The sequence below is a fragment of the Trachinotus anak genome, unplaced genomic scaffold, assembly GCF_046630095.1.
Source record: "Trachinotus anak isolate AG129_WGS33_773 ecotype Australia unplaced genomic scaffold, CSIRO_AGI_Tana_v1 ptg000033l, whole genome shotgun sequence".
NCBI lineage: Eukaryota > Metazoa > Chordata > Actinopteri > Carangiformes > Carangidae > Trachinotus > Trachinotus anak.
Genome location: NW_027273884.1, coordinates 8,917,197 through 8,939,090, shown reverse-complemented (window position 1 = coordinate 8,939,090; position 21,894 = coordinate 8,917,197). Strand labels below are relative to the sequence as shown.

Sequence of the window (21,894 nt, the reverse complement as noted above, 5' to 3'; positions counted from 1 at the left end):
GTTTGTGCAAAATGTATAGAAATTCCCTCAAGACAGTCTTGAGATGTCAAATACAAGAGGCTTAAAACGCCACAGTGACTTTTACCTTTGACCTAAACCAATATCTAATGAGTTCATCCTTGAAAGTGAACGTTTGAACCAAATTTGAAGAAATTCCTGCAAGGTGTCACAGAGATATCAAGCTTATGAATATGAGAGACAGACAGATGGACAGACAACATAATGTCTCCGGCCACGGCTGCAGCTGACACAAGGCATAAAAAACAAACACTGCCAGCAGTTAGGTTCCCTCCAAAATTAATTTGTTGCAGGTTCATTTTATAGAAATGCTGTTTCTAGAGGAAAGGGTGTAAGGACATCACTAGATGAGTTTCTTGCTCAAAGGCCTTTTGATGTGTGGACAGGAGGAAATCCAGATCAAAGCACTAACCATGCAGCTGATTCATGCATGACCTGCTTAACCAAAGCCACATTCTGCTGTAAGAGACAAAACGCCTGAACAAATGAATTAAGAACTCTGTAAACCTGGTGCCTCTCAGATGAAGACTATGAGCAGAGCTGTATTTTGGAGGTGATGTGAGCACTGACTTGCTGCCTCTGACTGCAGGGCACGGTGTTCCAGCTGAGAATGAGCTCAGTCTTACAGGCTTCAGCAACTCCTTCAGGCTGCTCAGCGCAGGTACAGCTCTTGTGGACGGTGTCTTTCCACAGGAGAACAGAGAGCCTGGAGCATCTCTGACTCATTCACACACACACACACACACACACACAAACACACACAGTAAATGCACAGGGCAAAACTGAAACCAAAAACAGCAGGATGTGGATTTAAAAAGCATACTATGCAAAAGAAAAGCAGCAACATTGTGAATGAAGCTGCAAGGCTTTTGTTCAGAGGAGAATTCATCACCTGGGCAACACACCCTTAACCAATCAACAGTGTCATGTGATTTGCTACAGATCATGCATTTCAGTTTTTTCCAGACAATAATAGTATTTTTAGCATAACTCCATATTTTCCTCTTGTTGCGTGATTGAAGAAACAGAAAGGGGGGCATTATGATTTTAGTTTTGTTTTTACAACATAACATGATTAACGACACAAAAAACAGTCCACCATAACCCCCACCCTTCAGTTTACCTCCTTCTCGAATTAGCCCCAACCCACAAACTGAACCTTTCAGAAGTGAAGACCAATCACAACACTATAGTGAAGGACTACACATAAAGAATGAGTAGACAAGATGCTGGACTCAGCGCTGCCTCCATCCATTCATGGTCACACAGGAACCAGCTGAATGGATGCAGTTGTTTGGACTTCGTGTTAGTCTAACAGAACAGAACCCCTGATGGGCTTCGACGCTGCAGTAACCTGACTGTTGTTTAATATTAATATTGTCTTATTCAGTAGAAGCTGTTGACTCAGATGGAAGTGGAATATAATGGAGTACAGGCAGATCAAAGGCTCAATTAACACATTAACCAAAATGTACCAAATGGCAATATTCCATTATCATTCCCCAACAATCTTCTGTAAAGTCTGTGCAGGTGGACTATCCACTAAAGTGGACTAAAGTGTAACCTTTACATTCTGTCTGACTCTTCAGGAGGAGACAGGTCTGACTGTGACTAACAGGGAGTCTGTGTTAGAGTCTGTGTTGTGCTGGTTATTGATGTTAGCAGACTCTGTTTCTAAGCTAACGTTAGCTAGTGTTGCACACTGATGGCGCTGCAGAGGAATGGAGGAGAAGGACTGAGACACAGGAGATTTTACATCAGTCCACAGGCTGTTTACAGGCGACCAGAACGTCAGGCAGTTGTGTTACAATCCATTTACACACTGACAATAAAAAAAACATTAATACCTTTAACTGAACAGCTGGAGGTGGAGCTTGCAGAGCAGGATCAAACCATGTCATTTCTCCTCAGCCACATTCATTGGTTTTTCTTTTGACACTGCTGCTTTTAGTTCATCTGGATGACATTTACATCTTTCAGCCTCATGTGCCCACACTGTGAATGAACATACACTGATTTGCTACAGGTATTCATATGTATATGCTATGTTCAACTGTGATTTCCTAAAGGCAATACAGACTGTGTTATTGAAATACTGCAACCACCATGGTTAAATGTTTAAGTCAGTGTCGAGGTGTCTCAAGCAACAGTTCCTCTGATGACCATTGTTTCACATCAGGTCTGGATATACAATTAGTTTTTCACGCCCCTGACACCTCACATCAGGGTGGCAAAATGCCAATGTTGTTTGGTTCAGAGTAAACAAAGAGTCTTCTTAACGGCAGTGTAGTGGGACCTCTGTATAAAGATCTTAGCTGATGCCTCAAGGCAGTGGACACGTCAAAGACTTGGTCCAAAGAGCTTCAGTGGAGTCAGGTTCAGGGTAAAGATCAGATTCTGCTCATACAAAAGCAGCAGTGGTCCTGCAGATTTGCACTGATTCACTTATTTCAAAAGCTGACTTTTGTACATTGTTTATCATAATCATCATCTTGATGGAGAAGAACTGAAAAGCAGTTGAGTCTGGTTCAGCAGAGTATTTGTTGTCAATATCATCATTACTATTATTGTTAGGACTAGTAGTAATAGTAGTAGTAGTAGTCATAGTAGTGGAAGCATTATCACATTTCTATGTCTTCCAGACACTGAATCCCAACACACAGATGTTGTCATGTTGTTCATTTTTGTTACATTATTATTCTAAATATTTTTGATGAATCAAGAGTTGTGAAGAAAAGCACAGAGGTCCCAGATAACAGGACTGGATTGTTCTTTATAAAAGGTTCTGCTGCACATGGACCTGAGCAGTAAATGTCAGTGAGTGCTGCTGAATGAAGCTGCCAGTGATGAACCTTTTGGTTTCGGGTTGGAAAACTTCACTGCTTCATTTGGCACTAATTATTACTACTTCGGGAATGAGGTACTTTATTTACAATGTTGACAGTCTGTCAGGAGAAGATCCATCGTTCCCTTCCAGAACCATTGGTACACGTCATCAGGGTCACCAGACCCATTTTACTGGGGCACATGCCCCAGTAAAATTTCCTGATCACATTTAACAGTAGAGTCTTTGGCTCTGCAGAATAACCACATAGGACAGATGCATCCAAATCGCACACATTCGTCTTTCTTAAATTGCTGGCAGAATACTCATCACACAATTAACATATGTATATCAGGTGAAACCACATGAGCTTCCCAACAGTGCTGTCCACAACATCAATGAATTCACATCAAATTTAATCATATTCTGCAGTATGACAGATATTTTGGTTGCCATGCTTCCTATAGTAGAACACATTCAAGAACATGGAAAATTCATTAACACAAAATGTTTGTCCTTGATAGAAAAGCCTGATGTAAATATGCAAAATCAGGGGAACACTCTGTCTACTTTCAGATCATATTAGGACTTTTTTTTTTTTTTTTTTTTTTGTAATGTTCCCTCCTGGAGTACTTGATTGCAAAAGTTCAATGTCTGGAGTCTGCGACTGCGACGGACCTGGATGATGATGTGATTCAAGGTGAAGACACTGATTTACCTCTTTCTGTAGCAGCAACAGGAAGACAAATCCTCCAATAGGACACAAGGTGTCATTTTTGACCAGGACTTGTCCTTTACTTCACATATAAAGCAAGTCTCTAGGACAGCCTTCTTCCACCTGCGCAATATTGCAAAAATCAGACCCATTCTGTGTCTAAAGGAAGCTGAAAAGCTAGTTCATGCATTTGTTACCTCAAGACTGGACTACTGTAACTCTGTATTGTCAGGATGTCCCAAAAATGCAGTAAAAAGCCTCCAATTGATCCAAAATGCTACAGCACGAGTACTGACAGGAACTAGGAAACGAGATCACTTCTCTCCTGTGTTAGCTTCTCTGCATTGGCTCCCTGTAAAATCCAGGATAGAATTTAAAATCCTCCTCCTCACCTACAAAGCCATTAATGATCAGGCACCATCGTACCTTGGAGAGCTTATAGTTCCCTATTTTCCCAATAGGACACTTCGCTCTCTAAATGCAGATCTACATGTGGTTCCCAGAGTTTGTAAGAGTAGAATGGGGGGCAGAGCCTTCAGCTATCAGGCTCCTCTCCTGTGGAACCAGCTCCCAGTGTGGGTTCAGGAGGCAGACCCCCTCTCTACCTTTAAGATCAGGCTTAAAACTGTCCTGTTTAGTAAAGCTTATAGTTAGGGCTGGCTCAGGTATGTCCTGACCCATCCCTTAGTTATGCTGCTATAGAGCTAGACTGCTGGGGGATTCCCATGATTCACTGGGCTCTCTCTCTCTCTCTCTCTCGATTACTTTATGCCATTAACTTTGTATTTTTCTTCTCTCCCGTAGTTTGTGCTTCTCCTCTCTCTCCCTCTCTCTGTCCTCATTCTGCAGGTCTCTCTGCCTCTGGAGCGGCAGGATCCAGATCCACCACTACTCATCATTACTATTAACCACTGTTACCTGTCATTATTATTGATAACACCATTACCTACACAGCTGTTCCTGGTCTCTCTCTCTCTCTTTTCTCCTCTCTCCTCCCCCCACCCCTCCTTTTTTTATCTCGTCCTAAACCCAACCGGTCGAGGCAGACGGCCCCCCACCCTGAGTCCGGTTCTGTTGGAGGTTTCTTCCTGTTAAAAGTAGATTTTCACAGGGTCGTTACAGTGAAGAGGAACAGAGGTGAGCACTGTTGCAGAAAGAGGGAACTCCACCATTCAGACCCTTTCAAGTCGACAGGTCATGTTGTAAACTGATCATTCTACTTCCTTCTCCACATGAAAATAACCAGCATCAGTCACTCATCAGTCCAATCCAGCGTGCTTTAAACAGGCACCAGTGTAAATACACAGTATCACATGTACAGCATGTTCATACCTGGTGCAGAGCTGAAAACTGTGCAATAACTGAATCATTTTTGAGAGGGTGCAAAAGCTCTCAGATGCCAAATGAGTCATAAAGGCAGAGACGTCGAGCAAAGGATTATTTCATCTCCTTCACAAGGCAACACAGTGTAGGCATGAAAATGAAAGCACACATGTGGGCTGCCAGACGCCCACAAAGTTTCCACAGAGGACGACTGACAGATTAACATCACCACACTGAAATACACTGAATTCTTTCAGCGTTTCAAATGTTTTGCATTGCCGGAAAACCAAAAACAGATTTGTGCTCTTGGAATTACAACAAACAACGTGGAGTCACAGCACAGCAAGGAAGTCCTCAGTGACTCAGATGTTGATCTCATCCATACACACAGTGTCCTGAGTACTCTTTCCCATGTTCCTCTGCTGTATGTGGTGTATCACTCTCCTGACGTCTCCACCGCAGTGACGCCCCGGCCTGGTTAACCCAAAACCCACTGAGAACCGGTCCCTATCCACTGGATTTTATTACACCTGTTTGACAGTTGCGGATGTAGCAGATACGGACCTTCCCTCCCCAGGGGAGCTCCTCCACGGTCACCTGTGTTTCCTGACAATTCCATTCCCTCCTTTCAGCTGGGAGGCTGGGCTGACATCACTTTGCCTTAGGCTGCTATTGAAGCGTAAATTGGATCAGCCTTGTCGCGTTTCAGGGAAAGTGAAGCTGGGTTTGCTGTGTGAGTCATGGCTGCAGAAATTTAAATTCACTACACTGGGAAAGCAGCCAACTCAAACTGAAGCAAGAGGATCAAAACAAAGAAGAAAACACTTTCAGCTACAGCCAACAGTCATTTAGCAATTAGGAGCAAGTGTTTTTATCCACATACTGAACTAAAGACCGGTCTGTTTTGTGTTTAATGAACACTCTGTAGTCGTCTCTGATAGAGAGATCAGAACAGCCTCATGTAGCTGCAGCTATGCTGGAAGAATTACAGACAGAAAAGAAGCAGGGTGGGGTCTGTTATTAGGTTAGATACACCTGTACTATCAATACAACAGCTCTGCTCTAAACTCTCTGTTTATGAAGATTATGATGTTGGTGATATTGACAGAAATGTATGAATGAATACTGAGGTCACAGGTGGTGTTGTAGACTAGGGCTGCAGCGATTCGTCGACGTTGTCGACAAAAATCGATAATAGAAATAGTCGACAATGAATTCCATTGTCGATTATTGTCGCCAGACGTGTTTTTCCAACAGAGTGAGGCATCTCACTTAATTACAATCTCTGCCGAGGGTCGCGGTAACGTACACAGAAATGGCGGCGTCCAACGCATCAGCTACACGACCAAACCCTCTCAAGTTTGGGAGCATTGTAGCCTGGATACGGCGGATAAAAAGATGACTTGCAAGGTTTGCAAAGCAAAGTATCACGGCAGCACCTCGGTGATGCACGAACATTTAAAGAGAAAGCACGTCGGGCAGTTGAAGGAAACGGAATAATTAATTTATTTAATTAATTTATTTATTTATTAATTAGTCATTTAGATTCGTATTTACTTTTTGTATGAATCAGCAGCAAAGTTGAATAAAAGATGCATTTTTCATTGAAGTACCCATCTTTCTTGTGTTTATTATCATTTGCCACATAATTAAAGCAACTTCATGCTAATAATTATCCGATAAGTCGACTAATCGTTTCAATAGTCAGTGCCTAGTGGACTATTAAAATAGTCGTTAGTTGCAGCCCTATTGTAGACAAAACTGAATTAACTGTGACGGTTTCCTCATTTATCCTGGTGCAAAGGACAAAACCTGACTGACAGAACACATGGCAGCCTCCTCACTCTAAAGCAGGTCACACTGGAAAGTGGCACAGTAAAATAATGTGGCTCCAGCGGCTACTCAAAGGGCTGGTCGTTAAAATGCTGAAACCCAGGCAGCAAAATGAAATTTCTGTCCCAGTATACGCCTGGACCACAGCCCGAATATGGCCCTTATACTTCAACAACTTCACTTAAAGTGAACTCAACAAGAAATTTGCAGATTCCCTTAGATTTTTTTATTTTTGCCACTGCGTAACATCTTGCAGTGAGTTATGATTAGCCAGTTAAATTCTGTAGTTTAACTGTGGCTTGTCCACGAATTTACAAATCCAGAGTCCTCCCATACAGACATGTCATATATGACATATATATGTGCCAATATCCAGTGTTATCTATGAGAGGATCATTATAACATGTAAACATCCTCTGGATATATGAACAAATAAGTTTATAACATTTATCAAATACCCACAGTAAAACTTGTATATGTACATATATTAAAAATATCTATGATTGATTTTTATATGGTAAGTTTATTAAGTTTATCAAAATGAGACACTTCAAAAAAATCTCTATTCTTCAGTATGAACATCTATCTTCACTTCCTGGGACAGTGGTTGGATATAATATTAACATATATTGACAGGCTTTGGGATGGATATATATTACATATATATTCCATATTAGGTTTCATCAATAACCCCCCCCACCCCCCACCCCCACCCCACTGTTGTGCTGTACTTCTATACTGGCTTTATCACCTCTGCTGCTGTAATCCTGCAGAGCACACAAACCCTAATTGCATCACATCAAAGCCGCAGCCATGTCTTCCCTCAGCAGCAGACATGAGGGAATGTGAGAGCGTGTTAATGTGTCCCGACAGGTGGAACCTCCACAACATCCAGCAGCCTTTGCAGCTTCATTGGGATTGTTACATCAGCCCACAAACAGCTTCACTGCCCCCCCCCCCAGACCAGAAAACACGAACCAGCAGGTTCACCGTTTGTCATCAGATTGTCACTTAGTGATGAAGGTGGGTGTATATGCCACGACCCCCGTAACTCTCTCAGACTACAGGATTAATGGGTCAGATAATCAGTTCAGACTAAACTCGTCCAGAATCAGTCACGGATCAGAGCTCAGATCAGTTTGGGTTTTTTTTGGCTTTTAATGCCTTTATTAGGTAAGTATAGTGAGAGAGTGACAGGGAAGTATGGGAGAGAGAGAGGGGATGACATGCAGCAAAGAGCCACGGGTTGGATTCGAACCCCGGGCCACAGCAGTTAGGACAAACCTCTACCAGGTGAGCCACCGAGGTGCCCCAGAGCTCAGATCAGTTACTGTCCTCTCAGCAGGATGCCGGCCTTCCTCAGCACACCATTCATTTATCTCAGTCTTGCCCTGCATCAGCTGTGTCCTCCAGTCTGAAGCTCTGTGAGCTTAACATCACATTTAGCTTCAGCTTGGCAACCCCGACATGGAATATATTGATTAAAGCAATGCCCAAAACAGCTGACCATCATCTCACCATCTGCCCCCCCAACCGTCTGCACCAATGACCGCCAGCCATGCCAGATGGTTTGCCAGATCTGTGGCAAGATTATGCAGCAGATAAACCAGGGATGCCAGCAGCGCTGTGGGCAGTGAGGGTGGTGCAGAGTGGTGTTGGGTATCTGGTTTTTAGAAGATGTCACTTGTTTAAATTCTAGCGTGTTGTTAAAATTAGGTATAAATCCAGTCACACATGCTCTTGTCTCATCAGGAACTCTCAGCGTGTCTCTCCGAAGTCCAAACTATAGCTGCTCAGATCTGTGGAAAGACACACATGTGCGTCAGGATCTTGGCACCTGATACAACGCTGTCACATCAGGAAAGCCATCGCTCGCACTGGGATTAGAAGATGGTTTCCTGCCACCATAAATTTGCTGCTGGTTACACTTTCTCCTGTCTCAAGGTGTGAACAGATGGTTCCAGGAAATATTGAATGAGCAGTGGCATTGCTTTCGACATGCAGGCCAGGTCTGTTTCAAACCCACAGACATGTTCTGGAATATGTTGCTGCACGTTGGTCAACTCACTGATGGGGCAGTGAGTATCTGATCCAGCGAACCTGTCCTGAACCAGCAGAGGAACCTCTGATCCAGGTAAAATCCAAATATGTCTGGGTGGTGTCACTGTTAGTTAGCTGGTCAGTCTGTTAGCATTCTGAGGTTAGTATGTCGTTCACCACTGTCCCTGCAAAGTTTCCTCAGGTGCAGCAACAATACCGCAAATATAACAGTTCTGTAATTGATCGTCACCGATATGAGACGTCGCCCTAGACAAACGCTTCATCAGCCACACCTCCGGCCTCTGTTTGGCCCAGGCTCAGACTCTCTCTTCTGATTGGCCGACTGACCTGTTGGAGATGTAAAACTACACTGAGATGGTTTTTGGTTCTTAAAACCACAAATATATCTTCTGATGGAGATCAACACTTGGAGAAGATAACTACACTGTATCTTCTCCTTTAACTGGTGCTTTTATATAAATTAAATGAGATGCTAACACACAGCTATGGTGTTTGCTGTCCCGCTGTGATAAATGATGACATACTGTATGTGCCTGCAGAAAAATGTTTTTATTTTATTTTATTTGTGTTACTTTTTTAAAAAAAATAAAACTCAGTACTCAAAAACCACCTGGTGTGCAAAACATTGACTTCCTGATAAAAAACAAATCCTTAAGTTAATATTTCAGAGCCTGATGGATAAATCAGACAGAGGCCAGAGTCTTCCTCAGGTGATGAACAAATCACACTGAAGACAAGTGACAGAGGATGAGACACACCTATGCTGCAGGCTGACAGACAGCTGAGGCACAGCTGGAGATTGGAGGAAGAGGAATGAGACAGAGGTTTGGACAGCAGGACAGGGAGGACAGACAGAGACGATGCAGACATACTGAGCTCAGTTTCTGTGGCTGTGTCAGTTGTCCTGGGACAGTCTGTACTCATCACCTGTGCTGACACACAGGTGATGAGTACATCCTTCCTCTCCCCTGCACACAGATATAAAAAAGCTGTGAGTGTGAGTTATGCAGCAGTTTGTCTTCAGACAGCCTCCTACACAGACAGCAGCAGAGAAGAAGAAACAAGCTCTGCTCATTGCACTGAACCCTGATCAAACTCCCTGTGTCTGCAGAGTAACGTTCAACCCTCATCAGCTAGAATCCACCGTTTACCACACGGGCTCAATAGAGCAACGTCTGGATCTACAGGGACCTTCATCAGGCTCTGTCATCACACAGATGACTGTGATCCACATGATCAAGAGTCAAACTGTCTCAACCAATCAGAGCAGAGCTGGACAACACTGTCTGATCCTACCACAACTTGGGACATACAGTTCATTGTCATACAGACACATGAGATACATCAAAAGTCAAGTCAAATACAAACCATGAGCAGGGGGGAGCTAACTGTTACTGTCTCTAACAGTCATTTTCTTGTGTACTTGTACTTTTTGTAGAATTGTAAAAACTAGTGACATTATTCGTACATCAGTTTCTCTTAACTCAAGCATTTAACTTCTCTACAGTTAAAGTCAAATCGTTCCAGAGTGAAAACAACAGTCACATGATGAAGTTATGATGAACAAATGAAAGGAGTCAGCAGCTGCAGCAGAGAAGAAGCTGCTGATTGGCTGCACCACGGCAAATGTCCCAGATTAAACAGACCGTGACCACCAGGTGCATGCTGGGTGATGGAGGATCCTTCAGCTGTGACTGAGAGAAGCTGAATTTAGAGCAGAAGGTGGAGGACGAGAGGCAGAGGGACGTTCAGAGATCAGGGGTGTGCAACACTGCACAGCATCAACAACTACTGCGTTGCCTAGAAACATAGCGTTTTATCAAAGGTAGAGAAGATTGTACACTAATCAGAGGGTCGGTGGTTCGATCCCCGGCTCCTCCAGTCCACATGTTGAGGTGTCCTTGGGCAAGATACTGAAGCACTATATGTGTAGAGGAAAGTGCTGTATGAGTGTGTGTGAATGGGTGAATGTAGTTTCTATTAAGCTCTTTGACGGGTCGATGACGCTAGAAAAGCTCTGTATGAGTGCAGTTCATTTAACACTGCTGAGAATTGTTTGATGGACTGATGAGACTGAAATGAACTGGATGTCTTCAGGGTGGGAACCAGAGACTGTGTCTAAACTCTAGTGTCTAAACTCTGGATCTAAAAAGTAAAGCCAATGCTGAAGAGCCTTAAAGCTGCATCTATCTCATGACCATCAGGGGGCAACTCCACTGGTTGTAAAAAGTGTGATTGTATTGAAGTCTATGGGAAAATGTCTCTACTTCTCACTGATTTATTACCTCAGTAAACATTTCCCTGATGAGTTTATGTCTCAGTCTCTAGTTTCAAGTCTTCTTCAACACAACATGATGTTCAGCTCCACCCCTCACTCCTCCTCAGCTCCACCTTCTCCTCCAAATATGAATGAATCAATGTGCAACAAAGTGCATACACACACACACACACACATACACACACACTGCAACTTGTCCATGTCCACGAGTGTCATCACTCCAATGTAAAAATGTAAAATATATGAATAACTGGTAAAAGTCTGAACTGTCAGAAAACAGAACAGTTCAGGTAAAAAAAAAAGATTCAACACAAAACCAATAAATACACACTTCCCTCTCAAAAACAATGACTAACTAAGACATAATAAAAATAAAAATACACATTCAGTGCTACACAATCAGAATCAACTTGTCTCGTGTAAACCTGGACACAGTTCAGTCTTCACAGTTTCCATCAATCTGCTTAATGTGAAATTTTAAATTAAATTTTTAGGTGTGTTTCAGTGTGTGAGCCGACACACACAGCACTGAGGAGTGTGTGTTTGAGTGTCAGAGTGTGTGTTTGTGTGCAGGACAGTGTCTCTGGTCTGTGGAGTGTTGATGTTGTGTAGTCAACAGTGATGGTGTTTGTCACATGAGCCCAGCTAGGTCCAGATCCTGCCCCCACCCGTCATATTTACCCTCAGTCATCTGACAGGTGACTCCTCAGGGGGTCACAACGCTGTGACTCTGACAAGTCAAATCTGAGGTGGAATCCGTTTACAGCTGTTTTAATGTAAATGTTGATTTTTAGGCGCCGATGTATCATGAGAGGAAGTGATACAATATATCCTGTGTACACCCACCCCCACTGTGTGTGGTGTAAACAGGTCTCTGCAGACCACCATGAAAACCTCCTCCAACAGGTGGAGCAGGGGGAGGAGCATCAGGACCTGGACCTGGACAGATCCACATCATGATTTATCAGGGTCTCTTCAGGATCATGTCAGGGTGTCTGTCCAGCAGGACAATAACCATGAACATCAGAGTAAATCCACCTCCTGGAGTCCAGTCAGACCTGGATCCAGTAGAGCTATTCACACCAGACGTCCTGAGTCTGTCTGAGCTGAAGCAGCTCTGTGAGAAGACTGGTCCAGACCTCCTCCTGAACCTGCAGCAGGTCTGATCAGCTGAGGACTGAAGAGCTGGTTTCAGATTATTAGATCCAAGATGGTCCACTGAGGAGGTTTAATGACTGAGGTCAGTACAGACACACTGATTATATCTGTCTGTGTGAGATTATCAGTGAACAGAGGAAACCAGGTCCTTCAGAGGTTCACTGACTTTTCCTCACCAATGTCTCCTTTAGATGTGACTGTAATTTATAAGGTCCCACAACTCACACTGCACATCAGGACAAAACCCAAACCATGAAATCTGGGAGCTTTGAGTAGACCTGTGTGTTGTGATAAGACATAGATCAGGACGTAGATCAGGACCAGGGTACAAAACTAAAGCTGTCAGAGGTTGTGAGCTTTCACAGACAAATGAAACATTAAATCTACTTATATGTAATATTATTAATTATTTTTAGTTATTGCAGATACTCTGACTTGTCACAGTAAGAAGCACAGGTGTGATTAATAAGATGAATGATGACTGTGGTCTGAGAGGGAGCCTCATTATTGTCACTACTAACAACCATGATGTCTAATGTCAAACAGCTCATCTGCTGCCTCTGATTCCTCTGACAAACACCGGCTGGTTTTCAATAAGATACTAACTGTGTCTACAGGCCAACACATTACTGATCTTTTATTTATTAGAAGTTACATTAAATACTGCAACATTAATTGAAGCAAAAATGATCAGTCAGATGACTGATTAATCAGTCAGAAAGTTTCTAGCAAGCAGTTAATTATTTTCAATCCTTTCACGTTAAATATTTGCAGCTTCTCAAATGTGAGGACGTGTTTTGTCTCAGCACAGGAAACTGAACATCTTCATCCGTCGCGCCGATAAAACAAGACATCTGAACGCGAGACCCTGAGCTGTGGGAACAATTACTGATCTCTGTTCAGGTGTTTGTATCAACACAGGCAGTAACTGGCAGTAACTCAGTTCACCAGCAGGACAGAGGCCACAGATGTCGTTTCTTTGAAGAGTTAAAGCTGTGAGTCACAGCAGTCAACAGAAAACACATCTGATGTGTACACACACACACACACACACACAATATACAAATGGCATTTCATGCTCTGCCCTGACCCAACACATCAACACATATTCAGTGTGTTTCCTGTTTACACTTGTGCTCTGGTCGCCTTGTTTAAATCAACCTAAACCAGATTTAATCAGCAAACATGACCGCATATAAATACATGATAAACAGACACCGTCCTCTCTGCACCGCAGTCCACACGTCAGTCCAGAGCAAGACATCTCAACAACTGCTGACCACAGGCTCTGAGACTTGGTACAGTCCAGGTCAGAACCATGAGTACAGTTCCCCTCTGAGACCACTTCCTCGTGTACTGTCCAAAAAGCACACACAGTATCTCATCATTATTAATTATTATGATGAGTATTACTAATAATAAATTACAATCATCCATTTAAAGCCACCATTTTGTTTCTTAATTCTTACTTTGGCGCCATCCAGTGGCAGCATCAAGCAACTGACAGTGACAGTGTTGAGGTTTGTGCTTTTATTTTGTTGACATATTCAGATCTGGTGTCTCACACTGTGACTGTCTCTGATAACAGGACTTATCAGTCCACAGATGTTTCAAAAACCAAACAGCAGTGACCTTCTGACCTTTAGTCCCCAGTGTGGGTCCAAAATCCTGTAAGCTACACTTCCCATAATGCTCAACAACATCTTTTGTCTGAAGATGTCGGTAAATGTCTGTTTTTGTGTTTTTGTGTTTGCTGTTGAAGCTGATACAACCACCATGGTTCTTCTCAGACTGGACAAAGCTTCACACATTGACTGCTTGGAGAAGACGTGTAGAAGTAAACTGACATTGGAGAGTCTGAGGAAACTGTCCTGGTTCCACACTGACGAGAGCATGGTCAAATTACTGTACCGAGCTTTTGCTGAATCAAGTCTCTCTTTTCCTTTATCCTTTCAGGGCAGAACAAAACAGTATAAAGAGAGCTTTGATCCAGCAGCCATCACTCATGAAGAAGTAGCTGTGACACTGCAGAGAAGCAACATTCGAGTTATTCACTGATCGATCTTTATTTACCTTGTAAACATGGTGTTGTCTGTGCTGTGTGTTAAATGTGTGTGTGTAAGATTGATGACTCTTTTTCTGCAAAACCACATTTACCTCCAGGTACAAATAAAATAAGCTAAGCTAACCTAACCTAATCTAACCTATGACAGCTGCGTGTTTTCAGGAAGTTATGAAATGAGTCACATCTCAACAAATATTTCAGAAATATTTCAGTGGTCTTTGTTCACTGTCTGCAACCAAAGTGCTGCTGGTAAATATTTCATTGGCCTCAGTCAGCTCTCATCCGCTGGTTCAGCTGAGCAGTGTGTAAACCCTGAGAGTGGAGTCCCCCCCCCCCCCACAATGAGAGCTGCAGACTCTGAGCTTCACGTTGCTGTTTCCTCAGCAGTGGAAGATGGGAGAGGGAAGCGTGGCTTCCAGGCCTGGAGGATGGAGGATTGGTGGTGGTGATGGGGGGGTAACAAAGAGCTGATCACAACAAGCCGTTGTCACAAAGGATTACAGAAGTCACACAAACAGAGTCTGAATGAAATGCTACAGTCTCCGCTCTGTGATGGAGCTGAGCGGCAGCTCACTCACACCTCCATCCTCGCTGTGCTCAGAGGTGGGTGTTTACTGAAGCGATTGTTCAGCGGCTGAGGGCGGGAATAAGGGGGGGGGCTGGGTCCTTTGTCCCTCTGCAGCCCCTTCCTCCCCCAGCGGGACAGGAGCGCGTGCCTCGGTTGTGGCAGCGTTTATCTCCAGTGCAAAACACACACACGCACGCACACACACACACACATCTTGTTTTAGTCGTCCACAGCTCGAGGAGTGTGAGGTTAGCGAAATGACGACTGATACAAAGACACACACACACACACACACACACACACACACGCTGCTACACAACTTCCACATGAACGGACGCGTGTAGCAGAGACACCACAGCCGGGGTGCTGCTGTGTTGACGCGGGGCGCCACCGCCGCGGCTCCCCGTCAGTCCGGGGGGCTTTGTAAAAAGTTACCGGTGGAGGAACGAACAGCGGCGCGACACTGACGAACACAGCAGCCTGCGTCAAACCGCACACAGCTCCACCATGATCGGTGACCAGCCTGACGAACGGGGACACGGTGGTTGAACCGAGTCCGGTGACCACAACCAGTTTGACTGCACCACAAGCCGGCGGAGAGCCGCTGTTAGCAGACAGATTAGTGCTAAATCCGCGGCCGTGGTCTGGTTTAATGAAGCGGAGTAAACAGCGAGAGTTGCTTATTAACGCAGGCACCGACTCACCCGCTCTTCCTGCTCGTCTGCCGCGGTCTTCAGAGACCGGACTCAGTCCACATTGTGTTTTAACCTCCGTTAGCCGCGACCGCTGCTTCTCATGGACCGCAGGCATCAGTCGGTGTGTGCTGGATAGGTCTTCTGCGTGTGTGTGTGTGTTAGGATGAAACGCCTTTTCTCCTCCAGGAGCTGCATTGTTGACATTGGCTTCCTGACGTCATGCTGGCCCTCATTCACAACAACTGCCGAGCCCCCCCGCCCCCCCCGCTCTGACGACGCTGCAGCGTAGACGTTTGTAGCTTTACTACTGATTTACTACAACACACTTCATCTGCCAGCTTCATGCATTTAATTAAAATAATAATTTTTCAAACACAGTTTTACTGAAGGTGTACTGAAGATCTTACGGGGGGGGGGGGTGTAAGTGTTCAAACCCCCTGCTAAATCATTCATGTCACTGGATAACAATTAAGCATATAGTATGTGATATTTTAATTGACACCAATAGGCCACAAATAAATAACATAAATTTTACGCCACAAAACATATTTTAAGAAAATGAGAAATTAAATATACTGTTTGCAGAAGTGTGAAACCGCTCCCACTGTGGCAGACCTCAGTTCAGTTGGGTCCGTGGTGATACCTATGAAGGATGAAAAATGATGTAAGTATAAATAAATCATGGCAGAAATAATTAATGTAATACATAAATAAATGCAAAATAAATACATTTGGTAATGAAAAAATGCCTTTTCTGTATTTTTACATTTATTTATTTCAGTGTTTCTGAATTTATTTATTTATACATTTAAGTATTCATGCATTTCAAGATTTATTTATGCATCTATTTATGTATTTCTACATTTATTAATACTTATGTAATTTCTTTTGTCCTTCATAGTTACCGTCAGAGGCAACCTAATCTCCTGGATGTTCTGTTGTAGTTTAATGTATAATGATAGCTGTTCAGAATTATTTAAATATAAAGCACCTGTTTTACAGAGGACCCCCAGTTAGTTCATGACACCTGAGGCAAATGTAATTATGTGTACATAAATTGAATTGTCATATATGAAATATATTTACATATAAATCAAAAAATATGTGAAAATTATGTATGAAATTCTTTAAATAAACTTGCATATATAAATTAAACAACACACATATTCATATGTTATAAACTAATTTCTTCATGTATCTAGAGGATCTGTATATGTGATATTAATATGTCACCTTCTATAACATCACTGTTGATACAGGGACATACAGTATATATCATATATTACGTTTCATAATGAGCAGAACTTTCCAAAGTAAAAGATTAAGTTACAGCAAAGCAGATATGAGGAGAAAATTACAAAACATACGGGGACAGTCCATCATCATCATCATCATCATCATCATCATCATCATCATCAAACAATGAAAGACTTGTCCACTCTCTCACCTACTCTCTCTCTTTCTCTCTCTTTCTCTCTCGCTCTCTGTCCTCCTCTCTCCTCCTTGGCACTGATACTCACACACAAACACACTGTATTCAACTGTAGACTGACCTGTAATCTGTTATAAATTATAAAGCAAACACAGATTCTTTATGGTGTAAATAAATATTAGAGGAGGTTTGATAACAGTATATTAATAAACTCTTTGGATTCCAGAGCAATGAATGTGGGCGAAACAGTTAACTACAATTACAGTATAATAACTATGATAACTACAGTCTAATAACTATCATAACTACAGTCTTAAACTATTATAACTACAGTATTATAACTATGATAACTATAGTATTATAACTATTATAACTACAGTATTATAACTATGATAACTATAGTATTATAACTATTATAACTACAGTATTATAACTATGATAATTATAATATTATAACTATCTTCTCTACCTGTCCACTCTCTCACTTGGTTCTTTCTCTCTTTGTCGACCAAAAGGCAAACATAACAATCAAACATATAATCTATGAATTAATAAATTGATCCATATCAAGTTATAACATTATTCTAATTAAATATTGTGTTGCTTTGAATCCATCTATGGTAAAACAGACCAGTGTCCAGAGAGTGAGGGTTTGTTCTGATATGCTGTTTTGCAAATATACCATAAAGAGCAATTCTGTCAGAATGACAAACACTGTGATTAATTAATCTAAACTAATAAAGTGCAGCAGTTAGCTCGTTAGCTGGTAAGCGTGCCATCAGACTAGCTCAGCGCTAACATTAGCCAACGTTCTCTGTCAGAACATTCAGTTACTTTAGTTGCTAATGTTTAGTTTTTAATCTGCATCATGAAATTCATGAGCGTTTCCCTCTTCTTCTTTTTTGATTTTCCAACCAATGTTGCAGGTGCATGCCACCACCTACTGTACCAGAGTGTGTGTGAACTTATAAAGAATACTGGATGTTAAACTTGTTTAAATAAAACCATTTGAACCTGTGATTGTTTGTCCCCTGTTTCAAAAAGACAAGTTCACAAAATCCTTAATGGGCTAAAACTGATTTCAGAAAGTAATCACTTTTTATCTTTTTGCTGAGGTGTGCATGAGCACCTTTAAAAACAGTCTAAAATTGCCAATGAAAGATTTGATTAAAAATGTTAGAAACATGTTTAAAATGCAGAATATAATCCCAGTGTCAATAACAACAGTCTAAAAAAGACAGGCCTGTGCATTTATTACTGATGACAAAGAAAATCCAGAGGATGTTTGACATTTTGCTGTTGACTTGTTTTGTCTATCAGTCATTCTGTTGGTGTGAGTTAGTCCACCACTTTGAAATGTAGTTCAACAGTTATTGGACCAATCAATCCTCCTGACTTGGGTAGAGCTGTGTATCAAACTTCTGTTACTATCAAGGAGATGGAAAAATCCCCTGTCATTCTATACCAAATTTCAGTGTCCAATCAGCACGCAGTCTGCTTGGACCAAGATCTAATGATGCTGGTGATTGGCTGTTTATTGACACAAACACAACACAAAGTCAAGGCTAGGGTAAGCCTTAACTTTTTATCCAGTGTCACCAACAGGTCAGAACTGATTTTGTTTATGAGTAAATACCTACCAAACTAAAAGCATTCCCATAAGCCCCAGCTGTACTTTGTGATTAATGCTAGTGAACTAGTGAACTATGCTAACAAAAAAAACCTCACAGTGAGAATGTAGTAGTGAGTATGTATTACATTTATACAATGACATTTAAATGAAAGTTTGCTTTGATTTTATTCCTTTATTTTGTCATTTTTACCTGCTGATAACAATAATCTATTAATTATTATTAATTTGATAATCAAATAAATAATGAAGGATCAACTCATACTATTTGATTGCACTGAGAACACAGTATGAAGCCTCCATCATCTGGTATCTACTGAACATGGCCCTTATTACATAATAATCTGAGGAGAGCACAAAGAAACAGAATAAATACAATCCAGTGAGATGCAATTCCTGCTTGAATAAATCAAATCACATGTATCTGACACCGTGTTTGCAGCGTTGAAGCTGTTCTGAGCAAGACAGTAGATACAACACAGTCTCTAATACAGAGTATAATCCTGTGGGAACAGGCAGAGTCGTTTCATTTTATCAGTTTGCCACAGCCAGCCACCTCTCGAGCCTCGTTCTGAGCGGCTGGATTCACGTCATCCCACATTCTCAATGTCAAGATGTTATAAATAGCTAGAACTGATTTGTACAGCTCCTCTGGCAGCTAAGATCAGCTGAGCGAGGGGGACGTGATGTTCTCAGGGATGGATCCATGGATTGTCTGATGGGGCTGGGATGAAAAGAAAAAGACAAGCTGGCAGCTAGTGACCTGCTGAGGGTACACACACCTCAGAGGGCTGCTCACACAGCGTCTGTCTGTCATACAGGACAGCTATCAGCAGGATGTTGAACAGTCACCTATTACAACACAACATGCACTGTTGTTGTGTAGCAGGCTGTTGTCTAACATCTAGATGTTACTGCTTCATACAAATATAGTTTAAATTAAGTGATTTGACTGGCTGTATGAACACAGGTTGTCCTTCTGCGTAGATGGAGAACCACAGTATTTTGATGAATGAATGTAAAGATAGGGTCATGAAATCAATGCAGCAGAACCAGAGACATAAAACCTTGTGCCTATATTACCCACAATGCAACTTGACTGTCAGCAGTTCAGTTGGAGAGTGTGTTATGCTAATAGCAGCTGATGTAGCCTGGAGCTATTAGCCTCAAGTATTAGATGAGCAGTGGGCTGCAGAGTCTCAGATTTTTTTAAAGACCCCTCTCAATAACATCAAGTTTCACCTCATTAACGTCCAAATTATGTTTTATATAATAAGTACACATGATGAGTGAAATAATCAGTCAACCCCATGACTGAGTGTTTCCACCTTGAACTGCAGTGACCCAATGACAGTCTCATAAAAACAGATTCAGACAGCCAGGGATTCATACGTCATAGAACCTAAGGAACCAATCCTGTCAACTTGTGGGGACGGGGCGTGGGGCTAAATACACCTGAAACCTTGTCAGTACAGAGAGCCAGAGTTAGCATTAGCACAACTACTAATACTGTGTCAGCCACTGCCAGTTACAAGCTAACAAACAACATAAACAAATAAAAGATGCTAACTACGCTAACCGTTCTGATACATCTGCTAGTCTCTGATTCTGCTCTCAACAGACTCCTCATCTGAGTCTGGGTCTGACTGAGGCTCAAATTGTGACTGGGGCTCTCTGATGTTTCCTCCTCTAACCATCTTCATACTCTCTGCTCGTTCACCTGGACACCTGGAGCAAGCAGGTGGTGGGCGGGGCCAAGGCCTGAGCCAGGTGACTCAGTCAGGAAGTCAGAGTAGATGAGTTTCAGACCAATTTTTATTAAAACATGTTCAACTAAATATGAATCATAGCAGAGGATTTAGAACAAATCTAGAGGAAATTTAATTTCAAACTTGTAGTCAACCAATCCAACATCACCACAGTTTGTCTCTAGAGACACAAAATACTTTTTCCCTACATGCAGCTACTTCAAAATACCTGTTAACACACATAATTGTGTTGTAGATTTAATTTTAAATGGATAACTCTGCGACTTTTGTCCATCAGTCAACATCAGACAACAGTCAAACATGGTGTGGTTGTTGTCTGATATGCGGTGAATTGTGGGACCTTACATACACAGGTGTGAGCCTGTCTGAACTATATCCAATCAATTCAGTCTGACACAGGTGGACTACATCAGGTTACAGACACATCTGGTCAACATCAGCAGGTGTGTTTCCATTAACTTAAAAATGAGAAATGGAAAAAACTATATGCTCACATGAGGTGGATTTTCAGACGATATTACGAAGCAATATTTCATAAAGCTATTATGGAAACACGAAAGTCGTGGCCCCTGTCGTAGCCAGTTTTTAAGAAAACATGTTCAACTAAATATGAATTATTTATCAACAGAGAGGCAGACTGATGGAAATCTGTTGTCACACTTAGTTGTAACGATATGAGAGGAGAAAACAAAGATTTATTCACAGAACATCACGAGTAGAAACACAGAACTTTCACAACTGTGTTTATCGACTTTACCAAAAAAATACTTCATTTTACTAAAACTGTGATGGAAACATGACAAATGATAACTAAAACAAAAGAGGAAGAACCTGACCACAGAGAGAGATTTATAAAAACGTTTTCACTTTGTCACTCTCGCTTTTTTTTTTTGTTTTGTTTTGTTCTTTTAAAGATATTTTTTGGGGCATTTTTGCCTTTATTCAATAGGACAGTAGAGAGTGACAGGAAAGGGGCAGAGAGAGGGGGAATGACATGCAAGAAAGAGTCGAACTATTTGGCTGCTAAGAGAATCAGCTCATGCGGCATGCGCCCTAACCACTCAGCTATCAGGTCGCCCCGTCACCCTGCCTTTTTTAATCTAATCCATTTAAAAATATATCTACAACACGATGATGTGTGCAGATGGTGAAGATGAGTATTTGAATGTTACAGGATGCAAATGAAAACATGTTTCTGAGGTGAACAGTGGTTGTTCTCATAGAAACAGCTCTTGTCTTTTTATTGTTGTGAATCTCTGTAACTCACATTAGATCAGCGCTGAGGACTTGTCTGACTCAATAATGAGGTCCAGAACATACACACACCTTCCTCAGGTCTGTATGTTTGTGTCGACAGAGCATGTCAAATTATTGTTGAAGGGAGTGCTGGGATTTATAAAAAACCCTGCATCGCTATGGAAATGGCAGCAGACACCGTTCACATCAGGATCCTGCTGCTGATAATAAACCTGTTCAGGAAGAGTTCACCTCGTTTGTCTCCAGTTTACCCACAAATCAGAGTAAC

The 21,894-nt window shown here is 42.0% G+C and overlaps 1 protein-coding gene across 1 annotated transcript in view; it reads right to left on the bottom strand.

Annotated features, from left to right (window-relative positions):
- LOC139614050 (transcription regulator protein BACH2-like) overlaps positions 1-16,138 on the bottom strand; it is a 50,383-nt gene extending 34,245 nt beyond the window's left edge. Inside the window, exon 1 of the mRNA XM_071471146.1 lies at positions 15,548-16,138. The gene's annotated coding sequence lies outside the window, so the exon portion shown is untranslated. The remainder of the gene's footprint in view (positions 1-15,547) is intronic.
- Between the last annotated feature and the right edge of the window lie 5,756 nt (positions 16,139-21,894).